The sequence below is a fragment of the Puntigrus tetrazona genome, chromosome 8 (genome assembly GCF_018831695.1).
Source record: "Puntigrus tetrazona isolate hp1 chromosome 8, ASM1883169v1, whole genome shotgun sequence".
NCBI classification, from domain to species: Eukaryota; Metazoa; Chordata; class Actinopteri; order Cypriniformes; family Cyprinidae; genus Puntigrus; species Puntigrus tetrazona.
In genome coordinates, this window is record NC_056706.1 from 23,228,770 (window position 1) to 23,256,643 (window position 27,874).

At 40.6% G+C, this 27,874-nt stretch overlaps 1 protein-coding gene and 2 long non-coding RNA genes across 3 annotated transcripts in view; all 3 read left to right on the plus strand.

Annotated features, from left to right (window-relative positions):
- prdm16 (PR domain containing 16) overlaps nucleotides 1-27,874 on the plus strand; it is a 346,947-nt gene that overhangs the window by 174,154 nt on the left and 144,919 nt on the right.
- Nucleotides 1,274-2,255, plus strand: LOC122350915. The gene is made up of 4 exons (XR_006251648.1): nucleotides 1,274-1,417; nucleotides 1,554-1,592; nucleotides 2,022-2,068; nucleotides 2,162-2,255. It is a non-coding gene; the product is annotated as an uncharacterized LOC122350915 (long non-coding RNA).
- LOC122350913 lies at nucleotides 2,795-11,043 on the plus strand. Its single transcript, XR_006251646.1, has 3 exons — nucleotides 2,795-2,863; nucleotides 10,322-10,581; nucleotides 10,864-11,043. It is a non-coding gene; the product is annotated as an uncharacterized LOC122350913 (long non-coding RNA).

Genomic DNA, 27,874 nt, shown 5'->3' on the forward strand with positions numbered 1-27,874 from the left:
GCTTGAAATATTAGCGCAATATTGGATGAGCAAGATTGCGTTTTCTAAGTTTTTTTTAGAAGATATTTGGTATTAAGGGTAGGCCGCTGGAGATCGATGGAATCTTTTTACTGCTTGAATGTGCTTTTAGGACAGTAATGTATAATATAAACCGTCACGAAATACTTTCGCTGACTCAAGTAGACATTAGAAATCCATGAGACCTAATTAATGCTGTGTGTTTGGCTAATGATAATTTTATATATATATATATATATATATATATATATATATGCTAGTGGTTTTCACTGCGAATCGTGTCAGATCACCGTCCGTCTGAGGTAACGCTTATCACTTTGGCCTTGGGCGTAGGTCCGACCGCATGGCGCGTTGAGCCTAAATGAGCGCGAAATCGGTTTGGTTTTGACCACAGAAAATGTTAATATGCTAGTGTTTAAATGATTTTGAGTCAGCAGATTGAAGTAACAACATTGAGCTTGAATCGTGAACTATTTGTGCTATCAATTTATTCATTTATTTTTAGTAATGAATAAAGTCCCTTTGGTAATGAATGCGGATGGGGGGAGGAAAAAGTGTTCGAAGCTTGATAAGTGTTCGAAGCTTGATAAGTGTTCGAAGCTTGATAAGTGTTCGAAGCTTGATAAGTGTTCGAAGCTTGATAAGTGTTCGAAGCTTGATAAGTGTTCGAAGCTTGATAAACGTGTTCGAAGCGTGTTCATGTGCAGCGAATGCTAAATTTGTATTGAAAGAGCTAAATTTGTATTTTGTTTTATCGTTGACTAAGGCTGCATTGATCGATGAGAATGATGATATACTTTCATGTTTATGTTAATAATTATTAAAAAAATAATTGAAAAAGGTTGTGCTACTGCATAATGCTGTGGGGGTCCTTACACACAGCATTAGGCAGTAGCACAACCATTGTCAATTATTAAAAAATAATAATAATATGCACAATTCCGACAATTATAATGATAACATTACACAAATGCAGTGGTGGCCAGTGATAATTCTGTTTACCATTTTTATTCAATGTAAAAATTTGCCTTAATGTAGATAATTATTGCTACAGTTTCCTCTGTTTTGTGAAGATGTGGTTGACAATACCTTGTTATAGCTCTGGTCTAATGTGTTTTCTGTGTCCTGACATATTTTTCATATGTCTATTAATATCTGTGATTTTAAGTATATTTGAAATGACCATAAACATATATTTGGACATAGACAGAATTTTCAATGTTTACATTAATAATAAAATTAAGTTTGGTCATTAGGGGTATACTTAAAGTCATGGACCTAAGTTTTGTTGTTATATTAAGTGTCTCTGTTATGTGCTGTGAAGCATTCATTTATAAATGTCTTTTCTTTGTTTGTTTAGATTTGGTCATTGAGCTTTATCTCTGGAGCAATTCTTGAGGTTTGTTTGCATGTTTTGGTTGTAAACCAATTTAAAAGTAAACTCTGCAAGATTAGAAAAATGTGAAATTGTGACATATTTAGTGAAGATAAATGAGAACAATATGTCTGACATTTAATTTTTCTTCAAATTACAGCATTACGAGCACTACAAATTCTCCACTGCACAATATCCAGTAAGTTTAATTTATTTTTGGGTTTTTGATATACTATAAAGAGTTGGAAAAGCAATATTAATAATAGTGTGCTTCGCCTTATAAGGCAAGCACCACTAATAAGAAACTAATGAGTAAATTGATGCACTATAGCACTTGTGTTCACTATAGAACCTTTGAATAGCATGCTGAGGAATGTTGTAGGCCCCAGTCATTTTTTCCTTTCTGGTAATTTTTGAGAGTGATGAGAGAGTGATGAAATTATATTAATTTTGTGGGGGAACCATTTCTATTAAGTTATTGTACATTCTGGATAAACAGTCTATCATAGGATATACAAAAGTAAAAATTCAAAATGGAAGTAATAGATCATCCAGTTCTTTTAATCTACTGCATTCCACTCTATTATGTAGTAGAGATGTATCTATAATTTTTGTTTTTGATTTGCAGATCTATTCAAAGAACAACCTACATTCTTCTCTGCAGTTGAACGCCTGGTTAGTGTGCAAAATGCCTAAATAGTGCAATGCCTTTTTTCTTTTTAACATTATTATCATATATAGTTGCCTAATTTGTCTGTTCTTTTCTAGGTTTGGGATTTTCTCAGAGCAGCAGTTCTTCTGTATTGTTCTCCACCCCACACCCACCCCCACTCCCCAAACACCCAACCCCGCCCCTAACACCTATCACCAAAAAAAAAAAAAAAAAAAAAAATTTGTTCACATACTGTTTTTTTTTTTTTTTTTTTAAATAAGTTAATTACTTTTAATAATCTGCTACTTTATCTTGCAGGTTGTGTCACTTCAGCATTTTGTTAAGTAAGTGTCTTCACTACATGTGTATTGACTACATTACTTTTGAACTGTAAAACCAAGCAGAACTGATGATTAGGATATTAAACTTGGATAATTTCATCCCATTTAGGTATGAAAAGGGTTGATAATATGATTACAAAATTGCAAAAAGCTGCAATTTAACAAAATGATCTATCATTTGAGGTGTCTTTTGAAAATTGAGCACTTTTTTGTTTTCAGATATGTTGTGGATTATTTTGTTTCATAGATTTGGTCAGTTTGTTTTTTCACATTTTGTCTTTTTATCTTTTGAAGGATGCCTCGGAAGGTAGGAGATCCCAGGCTCAAAAGAGTCGTTGGAGCAAGCTAGACCTGACTGGACTGACGCGTCGCCAGTAAAGGTGTTCCTCAGTTTCCCGACAGACAGCAGTGCGAAGATGGTGACAACACATCTAGGTTTCTGTCTGTGCAGGCGTCTCATTGCCAGAGTGATGCAAGGTATGATGTTTTCTCACGAAATCATCAGTGCACATGTGTATGTTTGACATTCCTTGCGTACCACAGTGAGGGAACCATGTTCAAACAGCCTGATCTTGACAGAGTCCTAGAGGAGGGTGATGCTTTGTATGTCGGCATTAAAATGCAGCTTATTGCTGAAGGAAGATTCCAACACAATCATCTAAGCATGGATGAAGTGCCTGTGAGCATCACAACTTCTAACCACACCTACAGCGTCAAAAGTCAGAAGTGTTGATGGGATATCTGAGAGAGACAGGAGCTCCAGAAATGGAAGGATGGTGGATTCCTCTCAATGAAAGACTTCAGTGTCTGTCAACAGATGTCAGCCATGCACTGCTTATTGTTGCTCCAGAGTGCATTGCTGTGTTCAGAGATGGATCTGGAAGATATGGATATTTTGATTCACATTCCAGAACTGCTGAAGGATTCCCACATGATGATGGAACTGCAGTCATGTTGACTTTCACTGACCTGAATGACATGGCCAGCAGATTACTTCAGCTTTTTCAGAATCGTGGTGCTCGGAGTACCTACGAATTCATGCCTGTTTCGTTTGAAATGGAGCAACAGTCAGCACTATCAATGCCATCCGCAGCTTGTGAGTCACTCTCACAAGTAACTTCATATCTGCCTGAACCACAAAGAAATGTTGGTGACAAAATTGCCGAAGACAAAAATCAAGGTGTCATCAAAACAAGCAAGCAGAGAAGAAGAAAACAAATCGTAAAATGGCTGAACAGCGTGCAGGACCTAAAGATACTCTATGTTTTGAAATCCAAAAACAAAAAAGAAGAGAATATGAGAAAAGAGGTATGCCAACAGTTGTCTGATTCAAATGAAGAAAAAAGAAGTCGCCAAGAAGTGTAATCGAGATCTTTTTGTCAGAAACAAAAAGAAGCAGTACTTGGTTAGGAGGTACCACACTGATGCTGTTTTCCAGAAGAAGATGAAGGATTATATGGTCAGGAGGTACAAGACAGATGAACTTTTCCAGAAGAAGATGAAGGATTATGTGGTCAGGAGCTACAAGACGGATGAACTTTTCCAGAAGAAGATGAAGGACTATATGGTCAGGAGGTACAAGACGGATGAACCTTTCCAGAAGAAGAAGAAGGATTACATGGTCAGGAGGTACAAGACAGATGAACCTTTTCAGAACAAGATGAAGGATTATATGGTCAGGAGGTACAAGACAGATGAATTTTTCCAGAAGAAGATGAAGGATTATATGGTCAGGAGGTACAAGACAGATGAATTTTTCCAGAAGAAGATGAAGGACTATGTGGCCAGGAGGTACAAGACAGATGACCTTTTCCAGAAGAAGAGAAGGCATTACATGGCCAGGAGGTACCACAGTAATGCTACTTTCCAGAGCAAAAGAAGGACTACATGGCCAGAAGATATGCAAGCGATTCAGAGTTTAGATCCAATCACATTCTGCTTTGCACTCTTCAGAAGAAACAGAAGTGTCTCACTGATGCTGGATTCCACATACTTCATAAGTTGAGATGTGCATTAAGGATCAAACGAAAATACAGGCCATACATTCGTTTCAGCCAGGATCCACCCAATTCAGATGCAACAAACCAGCCTGTGTCCAACAGCTTGATGGAAAAGGCCATATCTGCATTTCGGTGTCAAATTCTGCTTGGTCCATCTAACATCTGTACTGTCTGTCACAGGGCTCTTTTTCCAAATCAAGTCAAGATGTGCAACAGAACACGATACTTCAAAAATGTTCATGTTACAGCCTCTTGCTTAACTGGAAAATATGTTCATGCTTGTGACAGTGCCTGTTCAGCTTCCTGTACGGTTCCAGCAGAGAGAAGACAGGAATGGATCTGCCACACATGTGACAATCATCTGAAACGAGGATCCATGCCCTCTATTGCAGTGGCAAACAAACTTGATTTGCCTCCCATTCCTGCGGAACTTCTTGAATTGAATGTGCTCGAACGACAGCTTATCGCCAAAATTTTACCATTTGCAAAAATAGTTGCATTGCCCAAAGGACAGCAACGATCAGTGCGTGGTGCTGTTGTGTGTGTACCCTCTGAGGTGGAGAACACCGTCAACTGTCTGCCAAGGCCTAATAGCGAGTCCCAGCTACTTCAGGTGAAGCTGAAAAGGCACATCAAGTTCAGAGGATACCAACACTTCCACACAGTGAATATGCACAATGTGCTAGCGGCGTTAGCAAAACTGAAAGCGACGCATTCAGAGTACAAGGACATAGTGATAAATGACGCTGCCACATTTGAATTTCTCCATGATGATCAGATGGATGACACAGAGGAGAAACAGGAAGTCGATGTCTCTGAACAAGGTGACCAGAGTGTTAGCACAGAAGAAAAGGATGAACTCAGGCCTGGGCTCACTCTGGACACGTGCATGCAGCCACTTGACATTGGGCAGGACTTAATATCGTACGGCGATGGAATCTTCAGCATCGCACCTGCTCAAGGGAAAAAGCCAGTTGGATTTTTCAAGGTTCCAAAACTGGAAGCCATGGCTTTCCCTGTACAGTTTTCCACTGGACAGAACACAATCGATGAGGCACGAAAAGTTGCATTATCACCAAGCATGTATTTCAATGCTAGATTGTTCTGCGTGGATACTCGTTTTGCCAAAGACCAGAGTTATCTCTTCTTTGCACAGTTTGTCACTGAGACGCACATGGCTAGAAACAGCATGTCTATCCAGATGCGAAAAGGCAAACCTGTTACAAAAGACGGACGGAGAATCTCCAACAAGCTTCTTCAGGATGATCTTGAGGTCGAAAGACTGGTCCACAGCCGTGACGCCACAAGATTCATGCAACCCTTGAGAGGCTCTCCATCTTATTGGGAGAAAACGTTGAGAGATCTACAGGCCATGATCAGACAGTTGGGGACACCTACTTTTTTTTGCACATTCAGTGCAGCCGAAATGCGATGGCCAGAAGTTATAACGGCAATCAAGGCTCAGCAAGGTGAAGAGGTTGACTTTTCAGAGCTTGACTGGACGACAAAATGTGAAATCCTTCGAAGTAACCCCGTCACCGTCATGCGGATGTTTGAGAAACAGTGGATCGTTAATGACCCATCTGCTTTTGTCACGTGCTCAACCCATCGGGGAAGTCGAGGATTATTTTTATCGAGTCGAGTTTCAAGCCAGAGGAAGCCCACACATTCATCTGCTGGCCTGGGTAAAGGGGGCACCGGAATTTGAAAATGATTCTGACCAAAAAGTGTGTGACTTCATTGATCGCTACATAACCTGCCAGTTGCCGGACTCTACCACCGATCCCGAGCTTCATAAAATTGTCACCGAAGTTCAACTTCACAGCAGGAATCACTCCAAATCATGCAAAAAGGAAAGATGTTGTGCAGATACGGGTTTCCTAAACTACCCATGTCAGGCACCACAATCACCCGTCCACGACCCATCCAAGATGAAAATGAAGACCCACAAGAAGAACAAAACGAGGAAGACCAAAAGAAGGCAAGACGAGATGCGGTACGCAAAGCAATCAGAGAAGCCAGGACAAAACTCAAGCCAGTGTGGGATCTGTTAAATGATCCTCAGGCCTCCTTTGACAGCTTCTCAGATTTGCTGATGAAATGTAATCTTTCGAGAAAGACTACTATGAAAACGCTGAGGCACTATCCACTTCAAGCGTGATTTTGCTGAAGCGTGATCCAAAGGAGGCTTGGGTGAATGGATACAACCCAGATTTGCTGAGGGCATGGAATGCCAACATGGACATTCAGTTTGTTCTTGACTCTTTCTGCTGCATCATGTATATGCTTTCCTACATTTCCAAGCCAGAACACGAAATGAGTGATTTCTTGAAGACCATCATCAAGAGTGTTCGGCAAACCAATGTAGACGAAGAGGATGAAATGAAGCAAATCATGCAGGCCTACTCCAAACACAGGCAAGTGAGCGCTCAGGAGTCTGTGGCACGAACATGCAGCTTACCACTGAAAAAAGTGTTCACGGAGCGTTGTGTTTATACCGACGGATGACGATGCCCTGAAGATGAGTTTGCCTCTCAGTGTCCTACACAACAAAGATCCTGATTCAGAGGATGTCTGGATGTCGGGGATGATAGATAAATACAGAGCAAGGCCTCAAACACTGGAGTTTGAAATGATGTGCCTTGCAGACTTCGTGTCAAAATACCGTGTTGTGTATGGTCAGCAAACTAAAGGAAAGAATGTCCACCCACTCCTCAACAATATGGGATTCATTCAGAAGAGGACTGTTGGTAAGGCTGCAGTTATAAGGTATGCTCGCTTTTCAAAGGAGAAGCAACCAGAAAAGTTTTACGGAACTTTGGTAAAACTTTACGTGCCACATCGCGTCAACACGCAACTGAAACCTCAGCGCTATCCAACGATCAGGAGTTTTACTTAAAGTGCATATGTGGAACTCCCGGCACATCCTGGTCTCCTGATGCCTGTCTGTGGCATAGTTAAAGCACAAGAAACAAAGTTTGAAAAGCACAGCAAAAAATTCGACGAAGCATGTGAACAGCTGCAGCGGGAAGGACCAGCTGAGAATGCTTGGGGTGCTTTTGCACCTGAAGTTGATGCCGAACGCTTGGAGTGCGTTGCAGAACAAGACGCCGCCGACCTACAAGAAGAGGATGAACAAGAAGATGTCCCGGAGTACCAGATTCTTCGTGAAGATGGAGACGGAGTCGTACCACAGATAGAGGCACCTCAAATGACTGCCGAATTTGTGAGGAAGATGTTTAGGAGTTTAAATGAGACGCAGGCAGCCATTTTTTACACCGTTCGACAGTGGTGTCAGAAGCTTGTGTGGGGTCACAATCCAGGGCAGTTTTTTTACTTTTTGTCAGGCGGTGCTGGCTGTGGGAAATCACACGTCATCAAGTGCATATACTCGGAAGCAACCAAGATTCTGCGACAACTACCTCGACTCCAGGAAGAAGGGGATCTCTCGGTGCCTGTGGTGCTGTTGTCTGCATTTACTGGAACGGCAGCATTCAACATATCTGGTAAAACGCTGCATTCCCTTTTAAAACTGCCAAGGAGTCTGAAGCCGCCTTATCAAGGACTTTGGGAACGCCTAGATGAAGTCAGAGCAGGACTACGCAATGTGGAGATTCTTATCATTGATGAAGTCTCCATGATTTCCAAGGACCTGTTTACTTACGTAAACTGGAGATTTCAGCAGATCAAAGGCAACAAGAAACCTTTGGAGGTATCTCTTGCCTTGTAGTAGGGATTTCTATCAACTCCCTCCACTAAGTAAAGCCAAACCGCTCTCATGATATGAAGAGGACGTGCTGGACTTCTGGAAGGACAATTTTCAAATCGTCACCCTCACAGAGATCATGCGCCAGAAAGAAGACCTTGCTTTTGCTCAGCTGTTGAACAGACTACGAGTGAAGCAGAAGTCTGAAGCTCTGAGAGAAGATGATAGAGCTTTATTACTGCAGGCTGTGAAGAAGCCAGGAGACTGCCCGCGTGATTCTCTGCACATATTTGCCACCAACAAAGAAGTTCACAAGTACAATACGGAGACCGTACAAGCCCTTTTCACTGACATCATAACATCTGATGCCGAAGACTACAGGAAAGACCCCAAAACAGGAAGGATGAAGCGAATAAACAGACCTGTCACTGGAAAAAAAGAAGACTTGCTCGACACAATTCAAGTCGCCGTGGGAGTTCGTGTGATGGTAACCAGGAATCTGGATGTAGAGGATGGAATCGTCAATGGATGTTTTGGCACAATTGCAAATATCGCCACGAAACGAAAGATGGAATCGCCACAGTAAAAATGTTAGGACTTCAACTCGACAATCCAAGTGCCGGTCAGAAACATCGCAAAAAGGTGCGAGGTGAAGAAGACGTCCTAGTTTACATTGAGAGATCTGAAGAGAATCTGAGGAAAGGAATGGTTCGTCGACAGTTTCCCATCAAGCTAGCTTATGCCTGCACAGCCCACAAAGTTCAAGGCATGACAATGCAGTCTGCAGTTGTGTCTTTGAAGAAGATTTTTGAGCCGGGAATGGCCTACGTTGCCCTTAGCAGAACAACCTCTCTGCATGGATTACACGTTACGGATTTCGACGAGAAGAAGATATATGCGGATCCAGAAATCACGGCCTCTTTGCAAAGCATGAGAAGAGCAAGAGTCGAAGACATCATGCCACTTCTACAGCATGTAAGGGAACGTACACTTACCATCATACATCACAACACGGAAGGACTGGCATCTCACATTGAGGATATCCGATGCCACCATGAGCTGCGACTGGCGGATCTTCTTTGTTTTACGGAAACGCACCTGACCGGATCATGTGTTTCAGATCTCCAATTGGAAGGATACAACTTGTTTACACGGAACCGGCACGTCTCTTACTCGACACATCAAGAAATCGGAAGGAAAAAGGGAGGTGGAGTCGCAATATATTGCAAGGAGCACATTCCAACGCAGTCCAGGCAATATATACAAGATGTGACTGATCTGGAGTTTGTTCTAACTAAACTAGATTCTCCAATAAAAGCAGCAATTGTAGCTGTGTATAGGCCACCACAATATAATGTTCAAGATTTCTTGAACAACCTAAAGAGTGTGCTGGATTATATGGACCTTGCACACGATCTCACCATCATCTGTGGAGACTTCAATGAGGACCTTCTACAAGCTGGAAGAAAACAACCTATTTTGGAGTTTTTTGAAGCTCGAGGATACACGCAACTAATTGGAACAGCGACAACAGGAAAGCACACACTGCTTGACCACATCTATATTTCAAACCGGACCTTTGCCTCCAATCAGGTGTGTTACAGAGCTACCACAGTTACCACAATCCTGTGTACTGTGTATTGCGCTTTATGTAGATGATTTTGTTGTTGTTGTTGTTGTTGTTGTTGTGTTTTGTATATTGCAGTGATTGTCATACGGAACCGGGGGCACTGAGCATGCATTAACGGTGCCAGTGGGGCTAGAACAGCCTTAGCCACCGGGTTGGCGCGTATGGTTGTGTTTTGGTGTTATGTCATACGGAACCGGGGGCCCTGAGCATGCCTTAACGGTGCCAGTGGGGCTAGAACAGCCTTAGCCACCGGGTTGGCGCGTATGATCGAGTTCTGGTGGGATATATGGTCGGAGTGAGGTTTTATGTTGCAGGAAAGTAGAGCAGCAGCTACAGCAACACGAAGAATGAAGATAGGAGTAGACTGGCAGCTTCAGGAAGGACACTGGACAGTAGAGGCAGCAGCACCAACAACAGACAGTGAGAATTAGTGCAGCAGCTCCAGGGAGGCAGTGAGTAACAACACTAACATGTAGACAGAGATGGTATTAAGACACTGGTATAATAGGTGTTTTACCTTGAATTTGATTGAAAATCTGTACTAAATGTATTGTATGTTGTTCACTATTATTCTGTCATTAATGTGCTTTTCTGTAAAGTTTCAGGAAGGGTTTAGACACACTAGCAGTCCTGTCCAAGACTGGATGTGACTGCAACATTGTCGAAAAAAGCTAAGTGTTTAAACATTTACTGTACAATCACTGTACTATTGCACGAAACAACCAAATTTTTAGGAAGATGCTAATCTTAATCTGTTTTTGGTTTTGACGTTTTTCAGCAATTGTGAAGATGAAGACCGAAAGCCTGAGAAGATAAAGCGTGTAAAAACACGATGAGAACCTGCACACCAGGATCTGGAGTAAGCATAAGATTAAAATTGTTTATGAAGTTAGAAAGACAAATGTTTTGATCAAATGAAATTTCTCTTTGCATTGATCCCATTAATATGAAGCAATACGTTTATAAATACTACTTGCAAGCTCTCCATTTTTATTAGTGTAAGATTGTTTCAGAACAAAAAAAATCTTGAAATAATAAGACCTGTGTTTTTCTTATCATTTCTCTTCATAATTTATTGTGGAGTCAAAAAAAGAATCATTTGACTAATGGTATTACATCTGTTTTGCTTCTTCTACCACAGGATATCCAGCCTGTCTGACGAGTCCAAGACTTGATCAACTTCCTTCATCTTATAATTGGATGACCAAATTAATCTTATTTAGGCCATATTGCATAATTTGTTTATTATTCTAAATATTAAGAAGGTAAAATGAATGTAATGTAATGTAATGTGAGGATTGTCAGGTTTGGTGGGGCGAGATTTGACAACAGGTGCTTTTTGTACATTTTAATAAACATTTTAGGTGAATTGGCAAATCCAGTCTGTTTGTCTTTATTGTATCGTACAGTAAGAAGGTTTTTACACTTGTATAAATGAAGACTACATTTTGTGTAAAAAAAAAAAAAAATTCTAATAATTTTTCAAATTAGATATGGGTATTTACTATTGATCTAATTTAAGATCACAGTGTCTGCAAATCCAATAAGAAAACTTTTAACTTAACCTTAAAATTGAACAAACACTTAACTTCAGTGTAACTTTCTGGCTTTGTTCATATTGGCCTTCTCCAGAACACATGGTAGAGATTCCAGAGAAAAATCACTTTTTTTTTTTTTTTTTTTTTTGTATTGCAGAAAGGTGACCTCCGCTATCCTCTCAAACCATTTCACAAAGCGATATATATATCTCAGTATTAAAACAAAAATGTTACGTCTGGGAGGTCATTACATAAACTGCACAAAACAAATCTTGGTTGTAATAGGTATCTTAGGAGATACCTTAAATTTATTTTAAAATCTAAATATATTTATTTATGCTAAAAGCTGAAAATATAAGCAGTTCATCTAAAAACTGGGCTCTTTTGATTCACACTGACAAATGGCAAAAATTTTGTAAACCCCTTAAATTCTTTCTGGTGCCATATTAAAAACTAAATTACATTTTTAAAAGCGTATATACAACATTCTTTTTTTCTTTTCATGCAAAACTAACAATGCAGGGTGTGTAAATAGCTGGCTTTTATGATATCTCGTGATATTACTCCTTGGTCTGACTATTGTTTAGATGGCTCCATCTCAACCGCACTTTTCCATGCTGGTGCTCTGCAGAGTGCAGACCCAGGTTTGCTTTAAACCTAGCATTGAGCGAGAGTTTTGCCACGGCAAGCACCACTCACATTTTCTTCAGGAAATGTACTTTCTAGTTATTATTATTCTTATTATAGATTCCAGACGATTTTCGGGCGCGTAACTAGTCCCAAGAGTTTTTGCCACACACCCTGAAACGGGCGTCAAATCGTATGGGTATTGTGGAAAGATGTGCTATGACTTTTATAAGCGATCGGGCGACGATTTTCGTACGCCTGGCTAAAAATCGAGCTTAAAAATCCCATAGACTTAACATTGCGCCAAACTTTTGACGGATCGTAGCGCAGAGCGAGAATATCGCACAGACTTGTAAATCACCAGATTTGAAGACTTTATCAAGCTGAGCGAGAACATACCACACAGTGGGGTAAAAGTTTTACCCCTGGGGGGCAAGAGACCTCCAAACTTTTACTATGGTGAGGGTCAAACTGCACATGTGTTTTTCCTACTATGGTAATTTACATAGGAATTTTGCAAATCAATATAACTTTGCATTAAAATGTCATAGAGACGTGGGGTGGGCTCGTTTTACTCAGCGAACCAATCAAAGTCTCTGAATCACTATGAAGGTGTCAAGCCACGCCCTAGCAACCATTTAGAGCGCCCTAGCAACAGATTCCATAGACTGCCATTATAATGGTTCAGATGGGTATCTTTGGATCAGAGCGTCATAGAGACATGGGGGTGGGCTCGTTTGACTCGGGGCAGCAAACGGCCAATCATGGAGTACTTCAGCTGTTCGTAGCCACGCCCCTAGCAACCATTATCGATGACCTTAGCAACCAAAATCCAAACTTGCATATCTTCAAAACAGAACATGACAGAGACATGGGGTGGGGTGCGATTGACTCAGGGCAGCAACCAGCCAATCCTGAGTCGCCATAGACATCTCCTATCCACGCCTTAGCAACCATTATCAAACACCCTAGCAACCCCAACTCAAACGGGCATATCTTTAAATCGGAACGTCATAGAGACATGGGGTTGGTTTATATCATTCATAGTGACAAGTGTATCATCATTGTCAGCTACCAAGCTGTTTCCTAGCAACCAACCTATTTACCCTAGCAACCGAGGGCGAGTTTTGCCACGGCAAGCACCACTCACATTTTCTTCAGGAAATGTACTTTCTGAATTATTATTATTATAGATTCCGTGACGATTTTCGGGCGCGTGAACTAGTCCGCAGTAGTTTTGCCACACACCCTGAAACGGGCGTCAAATCGTGCGGGTATTGTGGAAAGATGTGCTATGACTTTTATAGTTTATCGGGCGCACGATTTTTTCGTACACCGGCGAAAAATCGGGCTAAAAATCCCATAGACGTAACATTGCGACCAACTTTGGACGGATCGTAGCGCAGAGCGAGAATATCGCACAAACTTGTAAATCACCAGATTTGAAGACTTTATCAAGCTGAACGAGAACATACCCCACAGTGGGGTAAAGTTTTACCCCTGGGGGCAAGAGACCTCAAAGTTGCCCCATTGACATAGTATGGTGAGGGAAAAATGCACATGTGTTTTTCCTACTATGGTAATTTACATAGAATTTCGCAAATCTAAATAACTTTGCATTAAAATGTCATAGAGACGTGGGGGTGGGCTCGTTTACTCAGCTAACCAATCAAAGTCTCTGAATCACTATGAAGGTGTCAAGCCACGCCCTAGCAACCAATTAGAGCGCCTAGCAACAGATCCCATAGACTGCCATTATAATGGTTCAGATGGGTATCTTTGGATCAGAGCGTCATAGAGACATGGGGTGGGCTCGTTTGACTGGGGGCAGCAAACGGCCAATCATGAACTACTTCAGCTGTTCATAGCCACGCCCTAGCAACCTTTATCGATGACCTTAGCAACCAAAATCTTAACCAAAACTTACATATCTTCAAAAAAGAACGTCACAGAGACATGGGGTGGGCTCGTTTGACTCGGGGCAGCAAACAGCCAATCCTGAGTCACCATAGACATCTCCTATCCACGCCTTAGCAACCATTATCAAACACCTAGCAACCTTTTAGCAAGACCTATATCTTTGCATCAGAACATCAGTAGCGACATGCTAGTCATGCTACCGACATGCTAGTCAATTTGCTAATCATGCTAAAAACATGTTAGCGACATGTTAGTCATGCTAGCGACATGCTAGTCACTTGCTAATCATGCTAAAAACATGTTAGCGACATCTTTAGTCATGCTAGCGACATGCTAGTCACTTGCCAATCATGATAAAACATGCTAGCGACATCTTTAGTCATGCTTTAGCGACATGCTAGTCACTTGCTAATCATGCTAGAAACATGCTAGCGACATGCTAGTCATGCTAACGACATGCTAGTCACTTTGCTAATCATGCTAAAAACATCTTTAGCGACATGCTAGTCATCTTAGCGACATCTTCAGTCACTTGCTAATCATGCTAAAAACATGTTAGCGACATGCTAGTCATGCTAGCGACATGCTAGTCACTTGCTAATCATGCTAAAAACATGCTAGCGACATGCTAGTCATGCTAGCGACATCTTGCCAGTCACTTGCTAATCATGCTAAAAACATGTTAGCGACATTCTAGTCATGCTAACGACATGCTAGTCTCTTTGCTAATCATGCTAAAAACTTGCTAGCGACATGCTAGTCATGCGAGCGACATGCTAGTCACTTGCTAATCATGCTAAAAACATGTGGCGACATGCTAGTCATCTTAGCGACATGCTAGTCACTTTGCTAATCATGCTAAAAACATGCTAGCGACATTCTAGTCACTTTGCTAATCATGCTAAAAACATGCTAGCGACATGCTTTAGTCATGCTAAGCGACATGCTAGTCACTTGCTAATCATGCTAAAAACATGCTAGCGACATGCTAGTCACTTTGCTAATCATGTTAGAAACATGCTAACGACATGCTAGTCATGCAACAGAGGGCGAGTTTTGCCACGGCAAGCACCACTCACATTTTCTTCAGGAAATGTACTTTCTAGTTCTTATTATTATTATAGATTCCACTCAAATTTCGGGCGCGTAACTAGTCAAGCAGTTTTTGCCACACACCCTGAAAGCGGGCGTCAAATCGTGCGCGGGTATTGTGGAAAGATGTGCTATGACTTTTATAAGCGATCGGGCGTCACGATTTTCGTACACCGGCGAAAAATCGGGCGAAAAATCCCATAGACGTAACATTGCGACCGACTTTGACGGATCGTAGCGCAGAGCGAGAATATCGCACAAACTTGTAAATCACCAGATTTGAAGACTTTATCAAGCTGAGCGAGAACATACCACACAGTGGGGTAAAAGTTTTACCCTGGGGGCAAGAGACCCCAAAGTTGCCCCATTGACATAGTATGGTGAGGGAAAAATGCACATGTGTTTTTCCTACTATGGTAATTTACATAGGAATTTTGCAAATCTAAATAACTTTGCATTAAAATGTCATAGAGACGTGGGGGTGGGCTCGTTTTACTCAGCGAACCAATCAAAGTCTCTGAATCACTATGAAGGTGTCAAGCCACGCCCTAGCAACCATTTAGAGCGCCCTAGCAACAGATTCCATAGACTGCCATTATAATGGTTCAGATGGGTATTTTTGCATCAGGCGTCATAGAGACATGGGGGTGGGCTCGTTTGACTCGGGGCAGCAAACGGCCAATCATGAAGTACTTCAGTTGTTCGTAGCCACGCCCTAGCAACCATTATCGATGACCTTAGCAACCAAAATCCAAACTTGCATATCTTCAAAACAGAACGTCACAGAGACATGGGGGTGGGCTCGATTGAATCGGGGCAGCAAACAGCCAATCCTGAGTCACCATAGACATCTCCTATCCACGCCTTAGCAACCATTATCAAACACCTAGCAACCCCAACTCAAACGGGCATATCTTTAAATCGGAACGTCATAGAAACATGGGGTTGGTTTATATCATTCATAGTGACAAGCGCCTGTATCATCATTGTCAGCTACCAAGCTGCTTCCTAGCAACCAACCTATTTACCCTAGCAACCGAGGGCGAGTTTTGCCACGGCAAGCACCACTCACATTTTCTTCAGGAAATGTACTTTCTAGTTCTTATTAGTGGTGCTTGCCTTTTAAGGCGAAGCACACTATTACTATTCCTCATACTTATTCTTATTATTATTATACTAGATTCGGACAAATTTAGCGCGTAACTAGTCCCGCAGTTTTTGCCACACACCCCTGAAACGGGCGTCAAATCGTGCGGGTATTGTGGAAAGATGTGCTATGACTTTTATAAGCGATCGGGCGTACGATTTTCGTACACCGGGCGAAAAATCGGGCGAAAAATCCCATAGACTTAACATTGCGCCAAACTTTGACGGATCGTAGCGCAGAGCGAGAATATCGCACAAACTTGTAAATCACCAGATTTGAAGACTTTATCAAGCTGAGCGAGAACATACCACACAGTGGGGTAAAAGTTTTACCCTGGGGCAAGAGACCTCCAAACTTTTTACTATGGTGAGGGTCAAACTGCACATGTGTTTTTCCTACTATGGTAATTTACATAGGAATTTTGCAAATCAATATAACTTTGCATTAAAATGTCATAGAGACGTGGGGGTGGGCTCGTTTTACTCAGCGAACCAATCAAAGTCTCTGAATCACTATGAAGGTGTCAAGCCACGCCCTAGCAACCATTTAGAGCGCCCTAGCAACAGATTCCATAGACTGCCATTATAATGGTTCAGATGGGTATCTTTGGATCAGAGCGTCATAGAGACATGGGGGTGGGCTCGTTTGACTCGGGGCAGCAAACGGCCAATCATGGAGTACTTCAGCTGTTCGTAGCCACGCCCTAGCAACTATTATCGATGACCTTAGCAACCAAAATCCAAACTCGCATATCTTCAAAACAGAACGTCACAGAGACATGGGGGTGGGCTCGATTGAATCGGGGCAGCAAACAGCCAATCCTGAGTCACCATAGACATCTCCTATCCACGCCTTAGCAACCATTATCAAACACCCTAGCAACCCCAACTCAAACGGGCATATCTTTAAATTGGAACGTCATAGAGACATGGGGGTTGGTTTATATCATTCATAGTGACAAGTGTATCATCATTGTCAGCTACCAAGCTGCTTCCTAGCAACCAACCAATTTACCCTAGCAACCGAGGGCGTAGTTTTGCCACGGCAAGCACCACTCACATTTTCTTCAGGAAATGTACTTTCTAGTTATTATTATTATACTAGATTCGGACAAATTTCTCAAGCGCGTAACTAGTCCCAAGAGTTTTTGCCACACACCCCTGAAAGCGGGCGTCAAATCGTGCGGGTATTGTGGAAAGATGTGCTATGACTTTTATAAGCGATCGGGCGTCGATTTTCGTACACGGGCTAAAAATCGGGCGAAAAATCCCATAGACTTAACATTGCGCCAAACTTTGACGGATCGTAGCGCAGAGCGAGAATATCGCACAAACTTGTAAATCACCAGATTTGAAGACTTTATCAAGCTGAGCGAGAACATACCACACAGTGGGGTAAAAGTTTTACCCCTGGGGGGCAAGAGACCTCCAAACTTTTTACTATGGTGAGGAAAAACTGCACATGTGTTTTTCCTACTATGGTAATTTACATAGGAATTTTGCAAATCAATATAACTTTGCATTAAAATGTCATAGAGACGTGGGGGTGGGCTCGTTTTACTCAGCGAACCAATCAAAGTCTCTGAATCACTATGAAGGTGTCAAGCCACGCCCTAGCAACCATTTAGAGCGCCCTAGCAACAGATTCCATAGACTGCCATTATAATGGTTCAGATGGGTATCTTTGGATCAGAGCGTCATAGAGACATGGGGGTGGGCTCGTTTGACTCGGGGCTGCAAACGGCCAATCATGAACTACTTTAGCTGTTCGTAGCCACGCCCTAGCAACCATTATCGATGACCTTAGCAACCAAAATCCAAACTTACATATCTTCAAAACAGAACGTCACAGAGACATGGGGGTGGGCTCGTTTGACTCGGGGCAGTAAACTGCCAATCCTGAGTCACCATAGACATCTCCTATCCACGCCTTAGCAACCATTATCAAACACCCTAGCAACCCCAACTCAAACGGGCATATCTTTCATTCGGAAAGTCATAGAGACATGGGGGTTGGTTTATATCATTCATAGTGACAAGTGTATCATCATTGTCAGCTACCAAGCTGCTTCCTAGCAACCAACCTATTTACCCTAGCAACCGAGGGCGAGTTTTGCCACGGCAAGCACCACTCACATTTTCTTCAGGAAATGTACTTTCTAGTTACAAATACTGTATATTGTAGTAGATCAGAGGTAACATACCTCCACCCGTCAAGTCATAGACACTATGCTGTGAGTGTACGAAATGTGTGTTTGACCTGAAATGTCAACTTTCCCCATAAAACAAACACCTAAATATACATATTCAGTTCTGTTATGATGACGATGTAAAATGTTGAAAGGTTTCTGTTTGGGTCAGGAGATTATTAGTTCATTATAAAAACAATAGGAGTCAATGTCTGTGTGTGTGTGTCTGTGTGTGTGTGTGTGTGTGAGATGGTGACTCTTCACAGCTGGTGGAGTCAGGGAAGCGCTGGGAGCGTCGCCCACCCCTCATAAACTCACAAAGACACTTAATAAGCCCCCTGACGAGTGATGCTTATGGATTTCTGTGCCGCTAATTTCCGTAACTATCACTGTTTGAAAGATAGCCCTGAGGATTTGGGGAGCAGAAGGGCCCTTGTCTTAGCCAAACACAAGAGCGGTATTATACTATATAAAAAAAATCGCTATCCTTGTAGCGTCCCTTTCCTCCTGCTAAGCTATCTTGCTCGGATGCTGCAATGTCATTCGAAACCATTATATCATAAACATCAGGTATCTGATGTCCACAAAAATATCGCGTGAAACATCTCACGGGCATAAAAATCCATATACATACCAATGAAAGATAAGTATGAGCAAAATGCCCCAGTCAACTACAGGAAAAAAAAACGTACGGCTTGTAGTTGGCCGTGAAATACATGATAAAGGTGTTTTGTTACGCTATTGAGTTGGTTTCTCCAGGCCGCTGCCCAAAAATCCCTTAATTATATAGTAAAGACACATACAGGCAACTTGATCTTCAACAGCTGAGCGAGGCTGAGGAGATCGCGATAAAACCATCACAACACGCACGCCTCTGGAAATGGACGAGCAAATCCTGTGGAGCATCGCTGACCTTTTTAATGGGAATCATGAAGCCATGGCTTGAAGTGATTAGCATTGCTCTGTTCGAACCGTTGGTAAATGAAGTCAAGCACAGAAACAGTAGGAGAGATGTGCGTTGTGATGTACATCAGATTTTCACGGCTCTAAACCCAGACACCGGCGAATGGAAAGAGACTGGACCCTCAGACGTGTTCATTCCTTGTACTTTCGTTTATTCTTGACGCACTGGTTCAGCAGTCTGGTTGGATTTACAGCCTTTTTCCACTGTCAGAAACGAGCACATGTCAAATGCTACCAAATTAAAAGTTAGGACTGTGTTGGAACAACATGACCGAGATCACATCTTTATGAATTCAGCTGCTGAGAGCACATGCTTTTAACAAGATGGAGCTTGATATGTTCATCACATACCACAACAGCAAGCAGTAGCACTTTGTATTATACTCATTAATTATTTTATAAGTAATGTGATAGCTTCTGAGTTGGGTTCTACAGAGCCTTGGGAATATATATATAGAATACACACATTTCCTAGTGATTCTGTTTATTATTGTGTTGTCAATATCAAATTTATATAACGCCTTGGATATTTTTTTCTTATTTATCAGATGTATATAGTACAAATTTGTTCATTTATTTATTAACTCTGCAACAATCTACCTAACACTGTTTGGGAGGCAGAAACACTCTGTCAGTTTAAATATAGATTAAAGACCCTCTCTTTAACCTGGCTTACACACAGCACACTAATACGGTTTTATTATTCAAAATCCATTTAAGGATTGTTAGGCTGCATTAATTAGATCAGCCGGAACTCTCTCCATAACACACAATGTATTCTTGCATCATAAAAAGAATGTCATCTATGCTAAAATGAGTCTGTTTCTTTCATATTCTGTACTCAGTTTGTAAGTCCTTTACAAGAGGTGGCGTTTGTTTTTATTTATAGTAAAATAGCTATGGCTTATGTTCAATAAAGCTTTACTTCATTACTTGTGTTTATTGTACTCAAAAAACCTGATTGCTTTCTTCTATAAAGCAAGAAAACCCTTCAAACGCAAGATTTTTTCCTGAGAAGTAATAGTTGAATGTTTGATGACAGCTGTGGGTTTAGAAATTCTACTAACTATAAGTAACTTTGTAAGTACATGTCAACTAATTATCATTAATTTGCAGCTACATGTCTACAAATGTTTTCATTCTAATGAATAAGTTGAGAAACGCTCATGTCAGAAATGACTCAAATGACTCCAAATGAATACCTAATATTGTTCTAAAGCACATTCAGATGAGAAAGCACCATGATGTTTGCTGGTTTTAGCTAGCTTTTCTTGAACAACTTGATTATTTACCTGGAATTATCAGGAACGTTCAAACAACATTCATTTCTAATGACTTTACATGCTCCTCCATGGGAGGCTAACATTTCCGATCAATCTTCCTGATCGATGTTCCTCGCTTGCTTGATTAATGGATTTGTCATGTTTAGTGTTCTATGTCTGGTCTCTCTCCAGTGCCAGAGATGCCAGAGTACCTGGGCCGACGCTGCGGCAGCTGCCAACTTTCTGTCAGTCAGGAATGTAATTAGTAAGAATTAAGCTGCTCCGAGCTAAAGAAAGGGGTCAGCCAGAGCTGGGAAGGTCGAGGAGGGTCATTACCGAGCATTTTCTTCTCAGTCGGGGTGAAAAGGTGTCATGTTTACGTAGCACTGAGGTGGGCTTAGCCTGTGACTTCCATTCTCTCTTCTCTTCCCCTTTAGTCACTCCAGTCTTAATAGCGCTGGCTTTTCAAACCATCTGTCACGTTGTTTGGTGATATCACGTTGTTTGGTGATATCTTTGGTTTGGTGATATCTTTTTATATAAATGTCTGTTTGCAAGCAGTAATTTTCCTAATAGATTCAATATTTGGTCATTTTTTGATTTCTTTTATTCTCAATCTTAGTTCTCTTTAAAGATATATATACACAGTACATAACTTGCACCAACCATATCACAAATCTCAACTCCTTGATTGTTTATTTCCTTGCAAAAAAAAAACTTGATTTTTTACTAAACAAAACTAATGTAGAATGGAATGCTATCAAAACAAAAGTCCTGTCTCTGTCAATTTAATCAATACATCATCAATAAATCGTCATACTTCCGATACTGGAGACGCTGGAAAAGTAAATAGATAAATACATTTAAAAAATAATAATGATTGACCAATCTAGATTAAAAAAAAGCCAAATATTAGCTGATATTGGTCGACCACTAATGCTGGTGGTTTAACACTCAAACTCATTTGCAAAAAACCTGTCGCACAAACAGCCAATTTATGAGGAAACACAAAAAGATAACGTTTAAACTTCAAGATTATGGATTTGAATGCTCTTATTGGTTGGTTCAACTCTACCAATAATACCAGCAAATCTAAGCATGTATGATGTCACAGGAAGTGAGGTAACCTATTAAAGCAGTTAGTCTTAAGTTAGCCAAAAAGGGGATGTTATATCACATCACAGCTAAATATAAACTATAATATAACCCAGGTCTTGATCATTTTATATTAGACATTACTAATGAAGTAAACTAATGAAGATGGTATTAAAATAAAAGTCACACTTTTGACACTTACTGGCTAAACAGAAAAAAGACCAACTTAAATATAATATTATTGATCTTGGCGTGATATTGGTTGACCACTGATGCTGATGGTTTGGCCAAACATACTAAAGCTCATTTGCACACAAGTCTTAAAGAGTCTATACAGAAGTCAATGACTATTCAACCAAGAATAAAGGTTTAACTGGGCCAACCACCAGTTTTGCTAGACACAAGGAATCCCAGGAGTGATTATGAAGTCACAGGAAGTGAGGTAACCCACTAAAGCAGGTAGTCTTATATCTGCAAGTTCAGAAAGGGGGAAGTTAGGGTGATTCTTTGACCTCCGCGTACGGTGTATGTGAAACTCCACAGAGCCTGTGGTAATTACCTCTGTCCGGCACAGACACACAGACATGAAGTCTGCAGTGAGCGACACGACTTTATCAGAGGCCAGAGAACAGACTCCACACGTCTCAGTTTCCTCGCTGCAGCTGGGCTTTTATTGCGTCTCATTGGAGGGGATTTCCCGCACGGAGCTGCGAGCTGTCAGAGCCTGCGCTCGTCTTCAATGGGCGGGACGGCCCGATACTACCTAACCGTTTTCTCCCTGGCATCAGAACGCCTCGGTGACCTAACAAGAGATTTACAGCAGCACCATGTGCAACCAACGCCAGATCTTTCCCTCCTTTGTGTCATCCTCCTTTTTCACAAATTATGAGATTGATCGTCTCGGTTTCCCCCTGTCCTCTTGCATTTCACTTAAGTGCTGCTTTTATGGTCTCGCCGAGGGCTCGGACACTGAGCGCGCTCTTAAATGTGTGTGGTTTCTATAAGAGGAGCGGTTATATAAAAGGCAGGAAGAATGATAGAGCTGAGTCGTGGGGGCTGGGCGCAAACACATGATGAAGGAGGTGCTGTAAAGATGAGACGCCAAAGACAGCGGGGGGGAGGAAAGAGAAAAGAAGTAATAGAGCGACTTTAAGAGCAGATAAAGTTATTGTGAAACTCCACTAGACAACACATACAAATGATGGGTTTAGGCTAATCTGATGCATATGGTGAATGATGTAGAGATGTCCCTGACACGTCATTGCATTCAGGTGGCACTCTATTGCAGATTTAGGATGTCAGCTGTAATCGACATGCTGTGCTGAAGACACCTTCACTTCAGCACCAGGCTCCTATCAGTTCTTCTCAAGACAGTGTGACGTGTCAAGGACGCACCCAAGTCCGTTTTCATTACAAAATCAAATGAAAAGAAATAACATTTTGCTTTTTTGCAGTATAACTTTTTTTGACACTAAAATACTTGTTATCATTATCATTTTCGTCAGCATTTTTATTTTATTTATTATTAAAACAATTTAAAACTAATTACAACTTAATTAAAATTATTAAAACAATAGCAATTCGACTGTAAGCACATGACGATAAATAAATAAATAGGAATTGTACTTAAATGTTTTATGAATTACATTTCATAATTTGGGAAATACAATCTGTAAAATATGAGTCTGGAATTTTCTTGACAGATTTCATTAGATTAAATAATAATGCAATAAACTAAAGTTTAAAAGGGTTAAAAACATTTGATGAAAAAGAAGATATAAAAAAGAGAGTATCAGAAGATAAACATCAATTGAAATGATAAAATATGAAAATTACTTATGTACGCTTGAAAATAAAAATAAAAATAATAACTATTCGCAAAAAATTACAAAAATTCACTGATACTAAAATAGCACAGATTGCAACTGAAAATATTGACTTGCGCCTTAATATGTAAAAAACAGGCAGTGTGTGTTTAGTTATGCATTTCTAGTGGAAACCTGGTGCTGAAAGAGAAATGGATTATTCAGTAAAAAAAGCCACTATAGTTCAGTCTAAATCGTTCTTTTGAGGTGGCACTGTTTGATGTGACTCAGATATTCCATCTTGTATATAACACTCGTTACTGGCATTGATGGGTCTATGAAGAACGTTCATGGGAACTTTCAAATGCAGAAAAGAATCTTCAAACTAGTTATTTTTGGAAGTGTTCACTGTAAGGCTCTTTGGGCAACCGAATATGGTCCTTCTACGGCATCGCAACCTTTAGAACCTTTATTTTTTTGCATAAGTTATAGTAAAAACGGCAAGTGGTGATTTGCAAACCTATCTTGCCTCTGGCTATCAGGCTCAGGTACGCCCCACATCTGCTGTCCGGCCCCCCTCACACACACCCTGCCAGTGTTTCATTAAAGGATGGGTGTAGGGATGGTTCTGCTCTTTAATGAGCTCTTCGGGATTGGATCCAGACCCGCCGAGCTGCCAGAAACAGGATGGGTGTCAGCCGCCTTCTACTGTTCATAAAACAAGGGGCGCACACGCTCAACCGCACACATGTGGGACTCCATTTCCTTCGGCGGGGTAATGGGCGACCCATCTCCTCAATGAAGATATATCCTTCATCAGAATGATGCCGGACCTTTAAGACACGGGCCGCTATACGGGCCCACTGCCTCTCACATCTGGCTCTCATCAGCGGCAGACGTCAGGTTTTTTGGGTGAGGGGGTTCGGGAGGGAAGTCGGGACGGGGGGGTGCATCGGTATTGACTTGATTCAATTACTCGCACCACTGTGAGGGAGCGGCACCTCGAGGAAGAGAGAAGAGGAAGCGCATCACTGCCCTTACACTGCGCTACGAGGTAACCAGATTATTAGCATAAAGTCTGCTGACTTTATCAGTTTGGCCAAAAAAGCGAAAGAAAGGAAAAAAAATCCAATAATTGGCACGCTCATTTCACACCTACACCAAAAAGATGACATTTACATTTTAATAGTGTCGGACTGATAAAGGTAAAGGGTCAAACAAATACATGTGGTGATCGGATTTCATTTTTTATGTCCCAGCCTGAGGTAAACTCACCTTTAAAGGCTTGATGACGTTCTTTTTTTTTGGAAAGAGTGGTGAATTATTTGGCAGATGCTCAAGAACAGCTTCTGAACGAACTACACTTTAATGCACAATTAAATTCTCAATGCATGCAAAAAAAAATCATGCAATCTGTGCAAAGGTTCATAACAGAAAAATGCACTTCCCTTTTAGGACTGGGTGTAATACTGAGTGACATTTATTATCCAGAGGAAAAATCTAGGTAAATGCATGTGTTTCAAGAGAAAATGGTTGGCTGCTTTATTAATAATGCATACTTTAAGAAGGTGTCTCAATATAAACATTACAAATGTTATTTCTAAGGATAACTTCATTGAAATAAAAAATAGAGAGAAAAACATAATGTTTATGTTTAAATAATTTTAAATAAATTTTAAATAAATTTTTACATATTTAAATTAAATTTACAATTAAAAACAATAAATGTGTTTTTGTATTAACTGAGCTAATGTTAATAAAAATGATTAAAATCTGACAGCAGCCTTAAAACCACAGGTGGTAAAAAAAAAAGCAACATAATAATATTCATTTTATCACAAGCTTTTATTAAGCTGAGATTAATAGTAATATATAAACGCTGCATAATGCCAAACATATAGCGACAAAACACCATCATAATAACACGCATAACACACATAAAATAATGCATTAAACATTCATTTTAACAACATAAGATGTCAGGTAAATCATTTTTGTACAAAACTAATAAGAACAATGAAGACAAAAAACAAACAGAATTCTGGTTATGCAACTTTTTCACTGTAAATTATAGAATTGTTTTTCACTTCCACAATATGTACATTTAACATTAGTTAAAAGCAGTTTACAAATTACATTTTTTTACAGATGATTATTTTTGCAGTAATCAAATGATTATCGTATGCAAAGGCACAGTGTACTCATGATTTAAAAAAACTATTTTCTAAATAACAGATTTGAGATCAACCTCAGACAGGGTCACGGCACCAGATTTCAATACGTGAGATCAGGAGAATGTGACGTCCTGTGCTCTGTGGAAGCTCACTTCCCGTCTATCACTCTATCAGAGTCCCGGCAGCTGCAGGGGCTGCTGGGATACGCTGATTCACATCTAACACAGATGTATCAGTTCATTTAACGCTGCCGTCTGCTACCGTTCTCTCAGAAACACATGTACTGTAAATCTCGGTAATATCTGTCAGGCTCATCGCATAACATTCTCACATATCTAATTTTACTGGCGTCTGAATGAGTTACACGTGTTGGAGCGGCCGCACTAACATCACGCTAGTATAAATAATACATTCCTGTGTCAGATACAAACATGCAGCCCTATGCAACAATTCCCTAGTCACTAGTGTGTGTGTGTGTGTGTGTGTGTGTGTGTGTGTGTGGTTCTCTCCATCAAGACCACAAACCAAATGACTCTGCCTGCAGTTTGAATTGGAATCAATTCACTATTTTGCAGACGAACGTTATTGTGGTTAAGGGGTTAACAAAACCTTCAATGACCCCTGCTCGAAACTCCCTCCCCTCTCCCTGCCTCGTACACGTCCTCCTTCCCCAAACTAAGAAGAACCATCTTGAGTTAACCACAAATTTGGACCGCGGCTCACAGCACTTCGATATCACAAACGCGAAGCAGCATCCCTTGATTCGAGATATTAGACACAACAAACGCAGGTAAAGTATGCCGAGAGCCCCGGGGGCCCCCGAAGCGACTTTCGTAGAAGTGTGGACGAGGAAAAAGATGTGGAAATAAAGCGGATTTGGCAGGGACAGCGTGTGCCGCAGAGAGACGGTGAAATACCAGCGGGTTCGCTGTTGAGGCGAGCTGATAAAAAGAAGTTCTTTTATGCGAGGGGCAGAAATTCACATGGCTTTCTCACGCCTCTCAATCTCCCTCGCGCCGAAACAGACCTGCATCGCGCAATATAATACTACTCCTGCACAGACAGAGACAGAGAGGAAAAAAATCCAGCAACGATTTAAACTCTCAATTTCCTCTTTCGTTTAAGAGCATTTGTAACCTTCACTTATAGAGGCTGAGCGTGAAGGTATCAGTGCAAGCAGTCATTCCTTCAAAGAAATCTCTGCAGCGTCGGGCACGAGGAACAACAAAAAAAGAAGCTAAAATCTAAGTCTGAACCAAAGGAAAAAACGCATTTATTATTAATATAATAAATGGACTAAATTATGCAAATTAATAATAATAATAATAATGATGGTAAATAAATAAATGAATAATTTAGGCCTTGGGTTTAAAATATTAAAGCTAATATTTATTATTCAGGTAAAATGTGTCAAACGTTTATTTATCTGTCTGTTGACTGATTGATTGATTTGATTTAACTTTAGCAAAATAATACATATTAAATAAATAAAAAAAATAATGGGACTAAATTATTCAGAATAACAATACGAAATATTACAAAAAAAAATACAGAATAACAAGTACATTGAATAATTAATCAATAAATATACAAATGATATGCTTCAATTAATCATTCAATAAAGTGTATATTTTATAGATATACATATTTTGTAAATAATAAGGCCAGTCGTTAGTATTAAGATCAAAAATGAAACGTTTTATTTCCTTTACACACACACACACACATATATATTCTTATATGTCATGCATGTTTCTGAATATGATTTCACTTCAGTAAAAAACTATTAAAACAATAAAAAATGACCATATGGATGATAAATCTGTTTGGCAAAACAATAATAATAATAAAAATACATGGTTCATTCTTACATCTGCCAATAATGCTTTACCGTTCTTACTTGAGGAATACAAGCATAAAAAGAGGAGAAGAAGAGCATCTCTGGAAGCGAGCGCAGGCTGTCCGAGTTGTAAGACAGCTTCACTGAGATCAGAAAGTGTTGAATGGTAGCTAAGGGGGGCTAATTTGTAAGAGCCACATTCACTGTATCGTCGTTTTCAGGGGCGCAGCGGGAAAGCCAAACATTCAGCAGTTGTCTAAACAGAATTGGGAACACAACACTGCTTTCGGTTTTATCAAAACATCCTCTGTTACTTCTCCGTCATTGTTCCAAAGCGGCCTGTTGTAGCTGTTTGTTTTGGTGTTTGAATTTGTTGGGATGCTGTAAGTCCGTTTCATTTGTCCGGCGTGAAAAAAATGATACATCGCACAGGGCACCAGCGCACAGTTCAGGGCGATGGAGAAGTGCTTTGTTTGGTTTTTATGGCACATTGCTTCAGTA